The sequence below is a fragment of the Phocoena sinus genome, chromosome X (assembly GCF_008692025.1).
Source record: "Phocoena sinus isolate mPhoSin1 chromosome X, mPhoSin1.pri, whole genome shotgun sequence".
In the NCBI taxonomy this organism is placed as follows: Eukaryota; Metazoa; Chordata; class Mammalia; order Artiodactyla; family Phocoenidae; genus Phocoena; species Phocoena sinus.
Genome location: NC_045784.1, coordinates 10,076,715 through 10,089,446, shown reverse-complemented (window position 1 = coordinate 10,089,446; position 12,732 = coordinate 10,076,715). Strand labels below are relative to the sequence as shown.

Below are 12,732 nucleotides of genomic sequence, written 5' to 3'. Positions count from 1 at the left end.
ACATGACCAAGACCACCCAGATTCTCATATGTCCAATCAGGATAAGAAATTAGTATTCTCTAACTTATAGCCTAGTTCTTAAAGGGCAAAATCTTTCAGGCAGTAATCCCAAGCAAGAACCAAAATTTGTCCTCAGCCCTGGAAGAGCTGTGATTTACAAAATACCAGCTTCTTTGTAAGATGAGACCTTGATGCCGAAAAGAATTAGTGTTCCTTAGGTTTTGTAGCTCTCTAATTAAAGAGGAGTTTTAGACTTACCCCCCGGAGGTTTTAATATTGTTACTTTAATTTATAGCTGTTCTTTAATTTTAATAGTCAAATGAAAGTTTTAATTATAGTCAAGCAGGTCTTCATATGGAAAGATGGCACTGCTGGCTCACCTTCCAGAGACCACGTGTTTTCAGTTATTTTCTGGGGGTGGAGGTAACCACACTGAATATTTTACCCATCCTGATTCAAACAGCATACATTTGCCCAAGATCTCTCTAGACAAAGATAGGACCGAGACCACATCTACAGAAATACACAGAATTAAGCTGTCATGTCAAATCAAGAGCCTTGATTTTAGCTGCTTTATACACCAAGCAGCCTGTCATAAGCTGTTACAAACAGAACACTTCATTATGTTAACAGATGGTCCGTGTACTAACAAGATATGAGGAGTACTGAAATGTTAAAAACAAATCTAGGGCTTCCCTGGTGGTGCAGTGGTTAAGAATCTGTCTTCCAAGGCACGGGACAAGGGTTCGAGCGCAGGACGATCCCACATGCCACGGAGAAACTAAGCCCGTGCGCCACAACTACTGAGCCTGTGCTTTAGAGCCCACGAACCACAACTACTGAGCCCACGTGCCGCATCTACTGAAGCCCCGTGCTCTAGAGCCCGTGCTCGGCAACAAGAGAAGCCACCGCAATGAGAGAAGCCCGCGCACCGCAATGAAGAGTAGCCCCCACTCGCCGCAACTAGAGAAAGCCCGCGCACAGCAACGAAGCCAAAAATAATAAATTAAATAAATTTTTTAAAAATCTAAAAAAAAAAAATCTAGGTCGAATACTTGGTAGCCAATTAAAAGATGTTATCTTTTGCTGTTTTTGTTCACTTTCTTTCAATAAACTTTATATTGTTTGTCACAACTAAGAAACTAGCAAGGCTACGTTACTGTTAACTAAAGCAAGACTTCATTCCAATTTCACCTGTTTTTCCATTCAATGTCCTCTTTCTGTTTGAGAATTCAATCCAGGATTCCACATTGCGTTTCATCATCAAGTCTTCTTAGTCTCCTCTGGGCTGACAGTTTCTGCATCTTTCCATATTTTTTCATGAACTTGACAATTTCCAGTAGTATCAGCCAGGAATTTTATACAATGTCCCTTCATTTGGGTTTGCGTGATGTTTTTCTCATTAGACTGAGGTTATGTTATGCATTTTGGGAAAGTGCCAAAGTTCCCTTCTCTGCATAACATGTCAGCAGGTACCTGATATCTACATGACATCACTGAGGATGTTACCCTCCATCACTTGGTTAAGGTGCTGTCTGCCAGGTTTCTCCACTATAATACTGCTGTTTTTCCCTTCCCTGTCCATACTCTATTCTTTGGAAGGAGTCACTAAATCTAGCCCAGTGTGGGTGGGAGCTGGGGAGGGATTAATCTTGCCCTCTTGCAATTCAGTTTTGTTTTTTTTTTTTTGCGGTACGTGGGCCTCTCACTGTTGTGGCCCCTCCCGTTGCGGAGCACAGGCTCCGGACGCGCAGGCCCAGCGGCCATGGCTCACGGGCCCAGCCGCTCCGCAGCACGTGGGATCCTCCCAGACCGGGGCACGAACCCGCGTCCCCTGCATCAGCAGGTGGACTCTCAACCACTGCGCCACCAGGGAAGCCCAATCTTGCCCTCTTGGATGGAGAGTATCTAGATACATCACTTGGAATTATTCTGTAAGGAAGATGTGTCTCTTCTCCCCTACGATGTTATCTCTTCACGCCCGAAGCATGGTGACCAGACAAATTTTCATTCAGAGAAAACTTCTTTTGAAACTCAACAGTTCATTAGAGAGCCATTATGATGAAAATCAATTATTGCCAGACACTGAATGCTCTGTTTTTAGGAAAATTTCACCTCGCCATCTAGGAGAAATGAGACATTTCACTATCTAATTAACAGTGAACTTGAGGTAGAATAAGAAACAAAAGAGTAGGGAAAAAAGGAGTGAAGAGGGTGGAAAGGAGAAGAAAAAGGGTCAGGCCAGCTGAAGTGCCCACCCACTGGTGTAATGAGTTATTCCCTGCCACGTATGCCCACTCAGCGGGAGGGAATTCCTCCCAGGTCACTAGCTGTTCAGGTCAACTTACCTAGAGACAGGTTTTTGCCTGGTTATTAGTCCACTAATCAACAGCCATTATGCCTTATGCATTTGATGCAAATGTATGCATCTCTGACTTGTAACAAAAACGGTTTTACTTGGGTGTCAGTCTACCCAGTCTACCACTATGGATAAACTCTACCTGAAATGATTAAGTGGTTTAAACAATTATAATCAACTACACGTATTACCATGGATGCACAAGTTTAGCTTTGTTCACCAAGCCCTTTCATCGACTAGGAAAATGTTTTCTGATATATGACAGGTCAACATCTTGGTTCTCTTGTCTAGATTCCTTTTATTTCCTCTTTCTCATTTTGTTGTTTTTTGCTGTTCTCCCTTTCTTATGTATTTTTCCAGGGGATTTTACAGATTTCTTAATAGATTTTTTCACCAGAGCTTTACTATCCTGGGGAATCTCTCTGCAAATCCTGTTTTCTTTTACCCCTTTGTACCCCCATGGAAGACATGGGTTACTTGCCTTTAGAACTCTGCTGACTTTTGGCACCTGCAGAGTTACACACACACACCCAGCCTCCACCCCCCTCCCCCGTGTGGGAAGTGGTTCTAGACTTCCCTTTTAAACTAGCAGGTGCCGTGGTCAGAGGAAATCCTGTCGTCTGGTGAGGGAAAGACTAGTGACTTGGCTGCAACCCACCTGGTGAACCATCTGGCTGAAAAGGCAACAAATCAGTCTCTGGGAGGATGCCTGGTTTTGTCCTTTTAAAGCATCCCTACGTGGCCCACGTTATAGGATCCAAGGAGCCACAACACCCAACGTTTATGGTCAGCAATGTGATAATTATGAAGACTTTGATTCTATTAGATCAGAATACATCTCCATCCTCCCAACATGGAAAGTGGCAAAGAAGTTGATTGACTATTCACAGTCAGGGCCAAGTAAGTAGCGAGAGAAACAAACAAGGAGACAGAGCAAGGTAGAGGATGCAGAGATAAGCTGCTGCCAGTGGATGACACTCGCAATTGAAAACAATGTTTTAATTAATGAACAAGTTGTGGATCTAGATGTCAAAGTACAGGAAGTGCAGACCACATGATGAGCTGCACCATTCAGTAAACAAATCCAGACTGTGAGAAACTTTACAAGTCAAATACCCCAGGTACTTCAACAAAAAGAAATTGTAAGGAAAGGGAAGCGCCAGAGGGGGGATCTGCAGATGAAAAGACACAAGTTTTAAAAAATGACTCAGACTCAATTTGCGTTCAGTTAGAGTATAGCACCTGGGGGTGCACACCCAAATGCTAAAACCATAAGAAAATGAAAGCAAATTATTCGTATAAATGTACAGAAGGGGTTCATTTGGGGGTGCTGAGACTGGAATGGAGCCCAGGTAGGCTCCTGGGGTAGGTGGCCAAGTTCTATTTCTTGACCTGAGTTTCCATTAGAAGAGTTGGATGTTTGCCTCATAATAACGCATTAAACTCTATGTTTGTGGGTTTTTGTAGTTTCCTTTTTTCAATTTTACAATAAAAGGCTAAAATGTCTCTAGTTACCAATAACTATAACTTGGGAGATTGCACATTTAAAAATCCCTATCTCTGCCTTCTCTTGAATAATTGGAAGACTTGGCAACACTGGATCCGTGTTTCCTTATGGTTAAGTGGCTTGAGCTAAGAAGGGGCTGCTTCCTCTCTCAACAGAGCTTGACCTCTCCAGTTATTTATGTGACCTGTGCCGGGCACCTGTAACCACATGAATCTGTGACCCCTGGGGTGGGGAAAACTAGCTCTTTCCTACACCTTTCACTGGCAAGATTCCTATACGTTGTGCATAAATTCGATAGAAAACGATTCAACTCACATTTCTCAAGCACGTACTCCGCAGAGCTCCATGCTAGGATCTCTTCTGTCCCTCTCCAGCCCAGGAGCCTCCAATCTGGGGGAGGGAAATCGAGATTTAGGTAATTACCCTACTCCAGAGAGGGGTAGACTCTAAGTCTTCATAGAAAGTACCAGCAGAATGCAGTGGGGATTGCAGGAAGACAGAATCAATCTGAGCGAGGATCTAGGGAGACTTCTTGGAGGATGTGAAAGGACTTGGGCCTTGGAAGGTAACTGGGATGAGGCTGGGGCATGGAGGGAAGAAAGAGTCTGATGCAAGGGAAAGTCTGAACCCAAGGACACGGCTGGAGGTTGTAGAGCAATGTTTGGATTAGATTCCCACTGCTGGTGAGTGATGGATGTGACTGGTGAGTCACAAGATACAGCTGACTTGTCAAGTTACTTGAATGATAATGATGCCATTGACTAAGTGGGGAGGACAAGTTCTGTAGACAGGATGACTTTAAGCGATGATCACGTGGAGATGTCTAGCCAGATGGAGCCCAAGAGAGAGTCAGATGGAATCCAAAGGAATCCTAGAGTCATCAGGTTAAAGAAACTTACTAGGTGAAGCCATGGGGAAAGGAAGAGCATAGACAAGGAAGAATGCAGACGAGGAAGAGTGTAAGCTCAAGGTTGGCTCATTGCACAAACCAATATTTAAGGGATAGAAGAAGTACAGCCAGAGAAAAAAATGAGTGAAGAGAAGCAGGAGAATTTAGGACCAGGGGAGACACTGGAATGACCATCCAAACAGTGACAGGTAGCTGAGAGATGAAATTTTCCAGGATGAGGGAGGACAGACCTTGTCTACTTGGCCATTTAGTGAAAGAAATTTTTTTTTTTTTTTTTTTTTTTTTTTTGCGGTATGCGGGCCTCTCACCGCTGTGGCCTCTCCCGTTGCGGAGCACAGGCTCCGGACGCTCAGGCTCAGGGGCCATGGCTCACGGGCCCAGCCGCTCCGCGGCATGTGGGATCCTCCCGGACCGGGGCACGAACCCGTGTCCCCTGCATCGGCAGGCGGACTCTCAACCACAGCGCCACCAGGGAAGCCCTACTTGGCCATTTAGATTAAAAAAAAAGGGAAAGGCTACCTGGACATCCATGAGAAGTAGCCATTTATTTTTCCTAACTAAGCAATGTCATTTATTCTCATGCCGATTTTCTTTAAATTTAAAAATAACAGTGTTGACACGTTTGTTGCATCTTTACATTTCCTAAGTTGATATTTTTGATTAATTTCAATGAAGCAACTTCTACATTCTATGTCAATAGAGGTGTAAAGCCCTCAAGAAGAGTTGAGAAGAGATAACCAGTAGCCATCATTTTCCTTTTTTTTTTGATTGAAGTATAGTTGATTTACAATGTTGTATATGCCATCATTTTATATTTCCACCATAAAGATGGTACCTGTAACATAATCAGCCTCGAGAGCATAGATTGTAGTAAAATGTAGTTAAAATAAGTAGGCAGTGATGAGCTATGAGTATCTATGACCTTTACTTTTAATAATTTATTTTGTTGTACGTTTATATCATTTAATTTTTAATAGTGGCTGTGTTTAGCAAGCAGCTCTCAAGTTTCTAAAAAAATTTTAACATCTGGAATGGCTCACAAAAAACTGGTAACTAGCTACCTCGGGAACATGGGCTGGAGGTTCGGAGAACTTTTTCATTCACTCTATTCTATACTGTGTGATTTATTTTAAATAAACAGATGTGTATTACTGTATAATAATTTTTAAAGTTTAAGAATACCATATTAAATACCAGTTGTGTAACGAGAGGAGAGTTAAAAATATATATTTGCTTTCACGTATACATTGGAGGCTAAACAAGAAACTAGTAAAGAGAGCAAGGGAAATCTGTTGAAGGGAAATATACTTCTCATATTGTTTTAATATTTGAACCAGATAAATGTGGTCTCTGTTCAAACAATTTTAATAATTAAAAATAATTTTAGCAGTGGGGGAGGGATGGATTGGAAGTTTGGGATTAGCAGATGCAAACTACTACATAGAGATTGGATAAACAACAAGGACGAACTGTATAGCACAGAGAACTGTATTCAATATCCTGTGATAAACCATAATGGAAAAGAATAAGAAACAGAATGTATACATATACATAACTGACTTACTTTGCTGTACAGTAGAAATTAACACAACATTGTAAATCAACTATACTTCAATATAATAAATTTTAAAAATAAAAACTACAAATAAAAATACTTTTAAAAGGTCAACCTCGGGCTTCCCTGGTGGCGCAGTGGTTGAGAGTCCGCCTGCCGATGCAGGGGACGCGGGTTCATGCCCCGGTCCGGGAAGATCCCACATGCTGCGGAGCGGCTGGGACCGTGAGCCATGGCCGCTGAGCCTGCGCGTCCGGAGCCTGTGCTCCGCAACGGGAGAGGCCACAACAGTGAGAGGCCCGCGTACCGCAAAAAAAAAAAAAAAAAAAAAAAAAGTCAACCTCTATCCCCCACGTCCACAAAATGGGAGAAAATTTGTACTGTTTATGATTACATACTGGAGACTCTGCCTCTCCTGAGGGCATGCTCCCACTGAAAGCAGAGACTTTTTCCTGGTTTCCATGACAAATATGCGGCCAGGGCATCTTGAAAATGCTCCTGGGAGTGACTCACTGCCCGGATAGGCAGCTGCATCAACACCGGCCTCACGACTCAGATAGGTAGGGTGCCACGGCTATAAGCAAACAACAGTATTCAGGTGAAGACATTTTTTCCAGGTAGAAAGTGGAAGAGGGCCAGACATTCTTGAAGCTCTATCCATCCATTATTCCTCTCATACTAGTGTTGGAAATGTGTGTTTGACTAATCAACAGGTGATGTTTGTTCAAGGACTGCTGAAAGGCAGGCACCTGACCGAATTCAAAGCCAAAATTCTGAAGCCACTTCCTGGTTCTCAAAGAGCAGAAACCTTCCCGCGGCGCAGAAGCAGAAGTGCTGAAGGCCGCGCCCAATGATTCCAGCGGTGCAGTTTTCCTTTATCACGCCAACGTCTGTTGTCCACCAGGAACCCGAAAAGCATCTGCCTCTCCCGTCCTTCTACAAGCCCTTGCTGGAGCCACTAATGACGAGCAATTTCTCTGCCAATCATGGGAACTCCATGAGATGTGCGGTTGATCAAAATTAATGTTAAAGATCTAGTTTGAATTGAATGGGAATGCGATTTACACATATGCCTCTGTAATCTTTTGAAAAAGCACAGCCGTGACACGTGAGAGTGTTGATTGCAAACAAGCCCTAAGATGACTCTTAAAGATGAAATGACAGCACAGGCCTGCATCAGCCGTATCATTTTTTTTAAAGATTATTTTACTTTTTAAAATTTATTTATTTTTGGCCGCTCCTGCGGCATGTGAGATCTTAGTTCCCCGACTAGGGCTCAAATCCACATCCTCTGCATTGGAATCGCGGAGTCCCAGCCACTGGACCGCCAGGGAAGTCCAGCCATATCTTATTTTCTTTTTTTTTTTTAATTTTTATTTTAAGGAGTTCCCTGATGGTCTAGTGGTTAGGATTTGGTGCTTTCACTGCAGAGGCCCGGGTTCAATCCCTGGTCGGGGAACTGAGATTCCACAAGCCGTGCGGTGCAACCCCCAAAGAATTTTCTAAAATATCATATTGGAGTATAGTTGATTTACATGCATCAGCCGTATGTTGACAGGGCCTTTGAAAAGATTCCCTATAACATGACATCTCTACAATGTTGAGTCTCATCAAGCAGAACAAGCCCACAGGCCTACATAAATAAGTTGCTTTTATTTTCCATATTGTTGGCATATAAATTTCAAAATGGCATTCATTGGTTTAGACGTCTAAGGTGGAACACATAAAAATCATGTTCACGTTAGAAGGAATGACAGAGTTAGAGATTCGCCGTTTTGCTGACATCATAGATAGCACGGGTTCGGACAAGCATCACCCATAAATGCTGAAACCACGTGGTAAAAGTTTGATGAGATACAGGAGACCTGAGTCTCAAAGTATCTCCCCACAGGTTATTAATGACAAAGGGAAAACGCTAGTTTCCCAGCAGAGAAAGCTGGTGGCAACCCTGGAAGCAAGCGGTCCCTCGTCACCATCAGCGATGGCAACAACTGGACGTCACGTGCCTCTCCTGTGAAAAACCGAGGACACGACATCCCTCACCGGGCGCTCCTACCAAAATGATCGGATTCTACCCGTGAAAAAACAGGAGGCAAACCCAACTGAGAGAAAGTTGACAAACCAGCTGGTCTGTATTCTTCCGAAATGTGAGAGACAAAGAACAGCTGAAGGATGGTTTCAGATTAAAGAGGCACAAGAACTAAATGCCTCTCGTGAGCCTGCACTGGATCCCGGTGAGGAGGAAAAAAAAGGCTGGCAAAGACATTAACGGAGCAACTGGCAAAATTCAAATCTGGGCTTCAGCTTCGATGATAATAGCAGTACACTGGATGGTCCATTTCCTGAATTCAATCTTGGTACTGTGGTTCTGTAGGAGAACGTCCTTATTATAAAAGCCACCGTGTATTGAACACCTTTAACGTACAAGGTGCACATATCTCCTTCAGCCCTCAGGAGAAGGCCACACGTTGGGACCATTCCCCTTCCCCACTTTGCAGAGGAGAAAAGAGAAGCTCAGAGCAGTTATGAAGCATATGCAAGGCTGCACAGCTAATAGGGAGCGGACCAGGAACAAGAGACAAGTCCAGTGGTGATGGCATGGAAGACTGTATCTTGTGTCTATTAGTACCTGGGAGGCTGGACAAAGGAATGGAAACCAGAGGCCCTTGGAGGAGTGTCGGAACTGGGGTGTACAGGGCGACTTGGGAAGGGCCTGGGGAGGTGAGAGTTTTAAATCAATGCCAAGTGATTGATGAGTAGTGGGGGCTAGACTGAGAAAAGGCAGGAAACGAGGCCATGAGGAGGCAGGAGGCTGGGGGATGGATGTCTTGATAAATGTGCCTCTGACTCACACTGAGAAAACATCTTACATCACAGGCTGGTTGAACACACATACACACTCTCACATAAATAACTGAAACAAAGTTTGATTAAACAGTAACCTACCTTTACCATGCAGGAGAGCCTGGTCCTTCCCGTTCTGTTGCTCTTTAGTGATTTGTTTTGGCTTGTTCATTTTTTTTGCTTTGCTTTGTTTTTCATGCTGGCAAGAATCAACTAAACTGATTTCCTGAAACTGGAAGGGGACGGGGTGGCTGTGGTTTGAAAACCAGGCTCTAGGGTGTGGCCCAAGCTTGAGGGGGCGCTGGATTGGGGAAGTCAAGGTTAGAATAGCAGTCAGCTCTCTAGTTTGGAGACCACCCTTTCCGCTTTCTTTCCTCAGCTAAGCCTAAGCCCCTCACAGCTCTGTTTGCCTGGTCCTGTGATCCAAAGCCTTAACCACGCCTGCACCCTAATGAAGCCCTAATTGGAAACACCTGTAGTACCAAGCATGGCAGCAGGGCCCCAAGTCACAACTGGCCTTGGTCAAGCCAAATACCTGAGAAATTCTAAACATACATAGACATCAACATACATAGGTGTCAGCTTCCAGGAGAAGAGGAAAGAAAATACATCATAGCTGTTTCAAGGGGATACGGTCAAAAGCGTTGCCTTCCTTGGGGCAGGCAGTCCTTAATGTCTGGGTTAGCGTCAATTGACCTCACCTCTTTCCGATCTGAATAATTAATTCTTTGCTACTTGGGTTGAGGACCTAAACAGATGGACTCTTTCGTATCCATCTCTCCTGACGGGAAACTTCATAACCTATTTCAGAAAAGCAGGCCTGAGTAGATGAAGGTTCAAAACATTAGTTGCCAATATGTTTGTTCTTGGCACATGTATGTATTCATGCATCTCTGGGATAACATGGGGCTTTTAAAGAGAAAGTCAGTGGAATCTTTGAGGAATACATTAGGCATATCTGTTTGGCTTCAAGAATTTATGTTTGGATATAAGAACTCATGGTGCTTTTGTCTTCCTAGCTGAAATTAAACAATAATTTTTGAAATGATAACGTCAGGGTTACATATTACAATCCTTTCTTCAAATAACCCAGTTTATATTCTTTTTACTTTGTTGTTTTCTTTTTAATTTTCATGACTGGCCTCTCCAATTACTTCTACTACTATATTTACTTATTTTCCCAGATGGTATTTTGCATTTGCCTGGTGGACATTTCCAATTACTGTACCAGAACAATTGTTTTATCCTATGACCACCTGTGTTCCTCACCTCTGTCATCATAGTAAACATACAACCAATCGCCAACCTTTGATGTTCCTTCCATTCCATTCCCCTTGGTCCCCACTCACTCACAGCTCCTAGAAGTTTCTTCTTAGGACTCCTTATACCATGGAGTAAGTTTCTGATAAATATGAAAAAACTGCAATTATCCTCTCTCCTCCCACAAACCCACTTCTTCAGTAAAATGTCTCTGCCCACAGAGCTGATCACCAGTTTACCACTTCAACCACTGTGGTGTAACTAGATCTATGGGTCATGATTCCTAGTGGGTTAGATGGTGGCCCCCCAAGAGCTCTATCCCCGTCAAATCCCTGGAACTTGTGAATATTGACTTACTTGGAAAAGGAGTTTTTGCATATTTAAGGATCTTGTGATGAAACCATCCTGGATTGCCTGGGTGGGCCCTAAATCCAATGGCAAGTGTCCTTAGAAGAGAAAAGAAGAGGAGAAGACACGGAGAAACTCATACATGATTGAAGACTAGCTTTTTTTTTTTTTTTTATGCGGTACGCGGGCCTCTCACTGTTGAGGCCTCTCCCGTTGCGGAGCACAGGCTCTGGACGCGCAGGCTCAGCGGCCATGGCTCATGGGCCCGGCCGCTCCATGGCATGTGGGATCTTCCCAGACCGGGGCACGAACCCACGTCCCCTGCATCAGCAGGCGGACTCTCGACCACTGCGCCACCGGGGAAGCCCTGAAGACTAGCTTTTAAAGTACAAACTCTAGGATAAGGCACTGCAAACCTCAGAGATCCCACCAAAAAAAAAAAGTCATTTTAACCATTTCAAATATATTAACCCTCTGTCCACACCAGTATAAAAATTGGAAGCAAGTCAACATGAAAAGTGTTTCCAATATGGAGGTGTGACAGCCTGTCTTGTTGAAATGTAGACCAGGAAATACCAATGAAAGTCTGATTTATTACCTTCTCATACTCAGTTAATGTCACATGGATAATCGGCTTTGTCGATGACAAGTATGGGTAGCCACTTCTTTGCCCTACCCTCCAGGTAGCTTCATTCTGAACAGGAAGAATCTACAAACTGTCGTAAGTGCGCTAAGGGATTTTACTTCTGATAGCTCCTAGTTGCCAAAGAGCAGTTAATAAACTCCTTAGCCAAGCAGGAGGGCCCTTTACAATCTGCTTGCTGTGGATGTCCCAGCCCAAAGTATTACCTGGCAAACATGGAGCTCGGTGAATTTTTTGGGTAAACAAACCGATCTATGGCTCATGCTGTATGTGGCTGTTCGCTCACACGGGTCTGCCTCTCCCATCAGGCCCGGCTCTGATTCCTAGGAATTCCGATTCCTATCCCCAGCGGCTAGGAAAGAGCTGGGTACACAGGAGATGCTCAATACATGTTTGCTGAATAAATAAAGAATGATTTTTTTCCACCCTCCATGCAAGCCATGACATTTGGTTGAAATAAATGGATGACAGTCAATATATATAATATTATGTATATATAAATAGTATATATATTTAATCTTACGAAATATTTTTGTTTCTAGATTGGGAAAACACTATCACAAGGTCTCTGTGTAGCCAAAGGGTATCCAAAGGGTACCAGCCACTTACAGAGCTCAGTATGGTAATGAGGAAAGGCATAATTTCCTGTGGCTTGACAATAATGGGACAGGAATAGCTCCAACTGCTTTGAATAGATCATGAACGTAACCTGTCCCTCTCTGTTGAGGTTCAAAGCTCTGGAGTCCTACTAAACAGAAGTGACCCAGCCATCCGTCAGCCAGGTGCTAGGCTTACAGATATCCTCACGTGGTCGCCATTTTGCTACATTCTCTGCGGATTTCAAAATTTGAATGACTGTTTTTGCCTCTGACAATCTTAGTCAAATTGGAGAAGGAAGGTTGACAGAGGAAGGGTAAGGATTTAGCAATAAGAAATGTTTCTCTGGACAGACATAAGAAACAAACTATGGTTACCAAAGGAGAAAGCTGGGGGGAAGGGAGGGGATAAATCAGGAGTCTGGGATGAACAGGCACACACTGCTATATATAAAATAGATAAACAACAAGGACCTACTGCACAGCACAGGGAGCTCTACTCAGTATTCGGTGATAACCTATAAGGGAAAAGAATCTGAAAAAGAATAGATATATATGTATATATAACTGAATCGCTTTGCTGTACACCTGAAACCAACACAACATTGTAAATCAACTATGCTTCAATAAAATAAAGTTCAAAAAAAAGAGAGAAGTGTTTCTCTGGAAATCCAGCATCTCAATGATAAAATCCTAGAAAAAGATAGATT

At 43.3% G+C, this 12,732-nt stretch overlaps 1 long non-coding RNA gene across 1 annotated transcript in view; it reads right to left on the bottom strand.

Annotated features, from left to right (window-relative positions):
- Window positions 1–12,732, bottom strand: part of LOC116747692 — a 48,857-nt gene that overhangs the window by 32,700 nt on the left and 3,425 nt on the right. Inside the window, exons 3-5 of the long non-coding RNA XR_004348102.1 lie at window positions 11,633–11,789; window positions 9,278–10,881; window positions 4,182–4,256 (exon numbers count right to left, since the gene is read on the bottom strand). This is a non-coding gene — a long non-coding RNA (uncharacterized LOC116747692). The remainder of the gene's footprint in view (window positions 1–4,181; window positions 4,257–9,277; window positions 10,882–11,632; window positions 11,790–12,732) is intronic.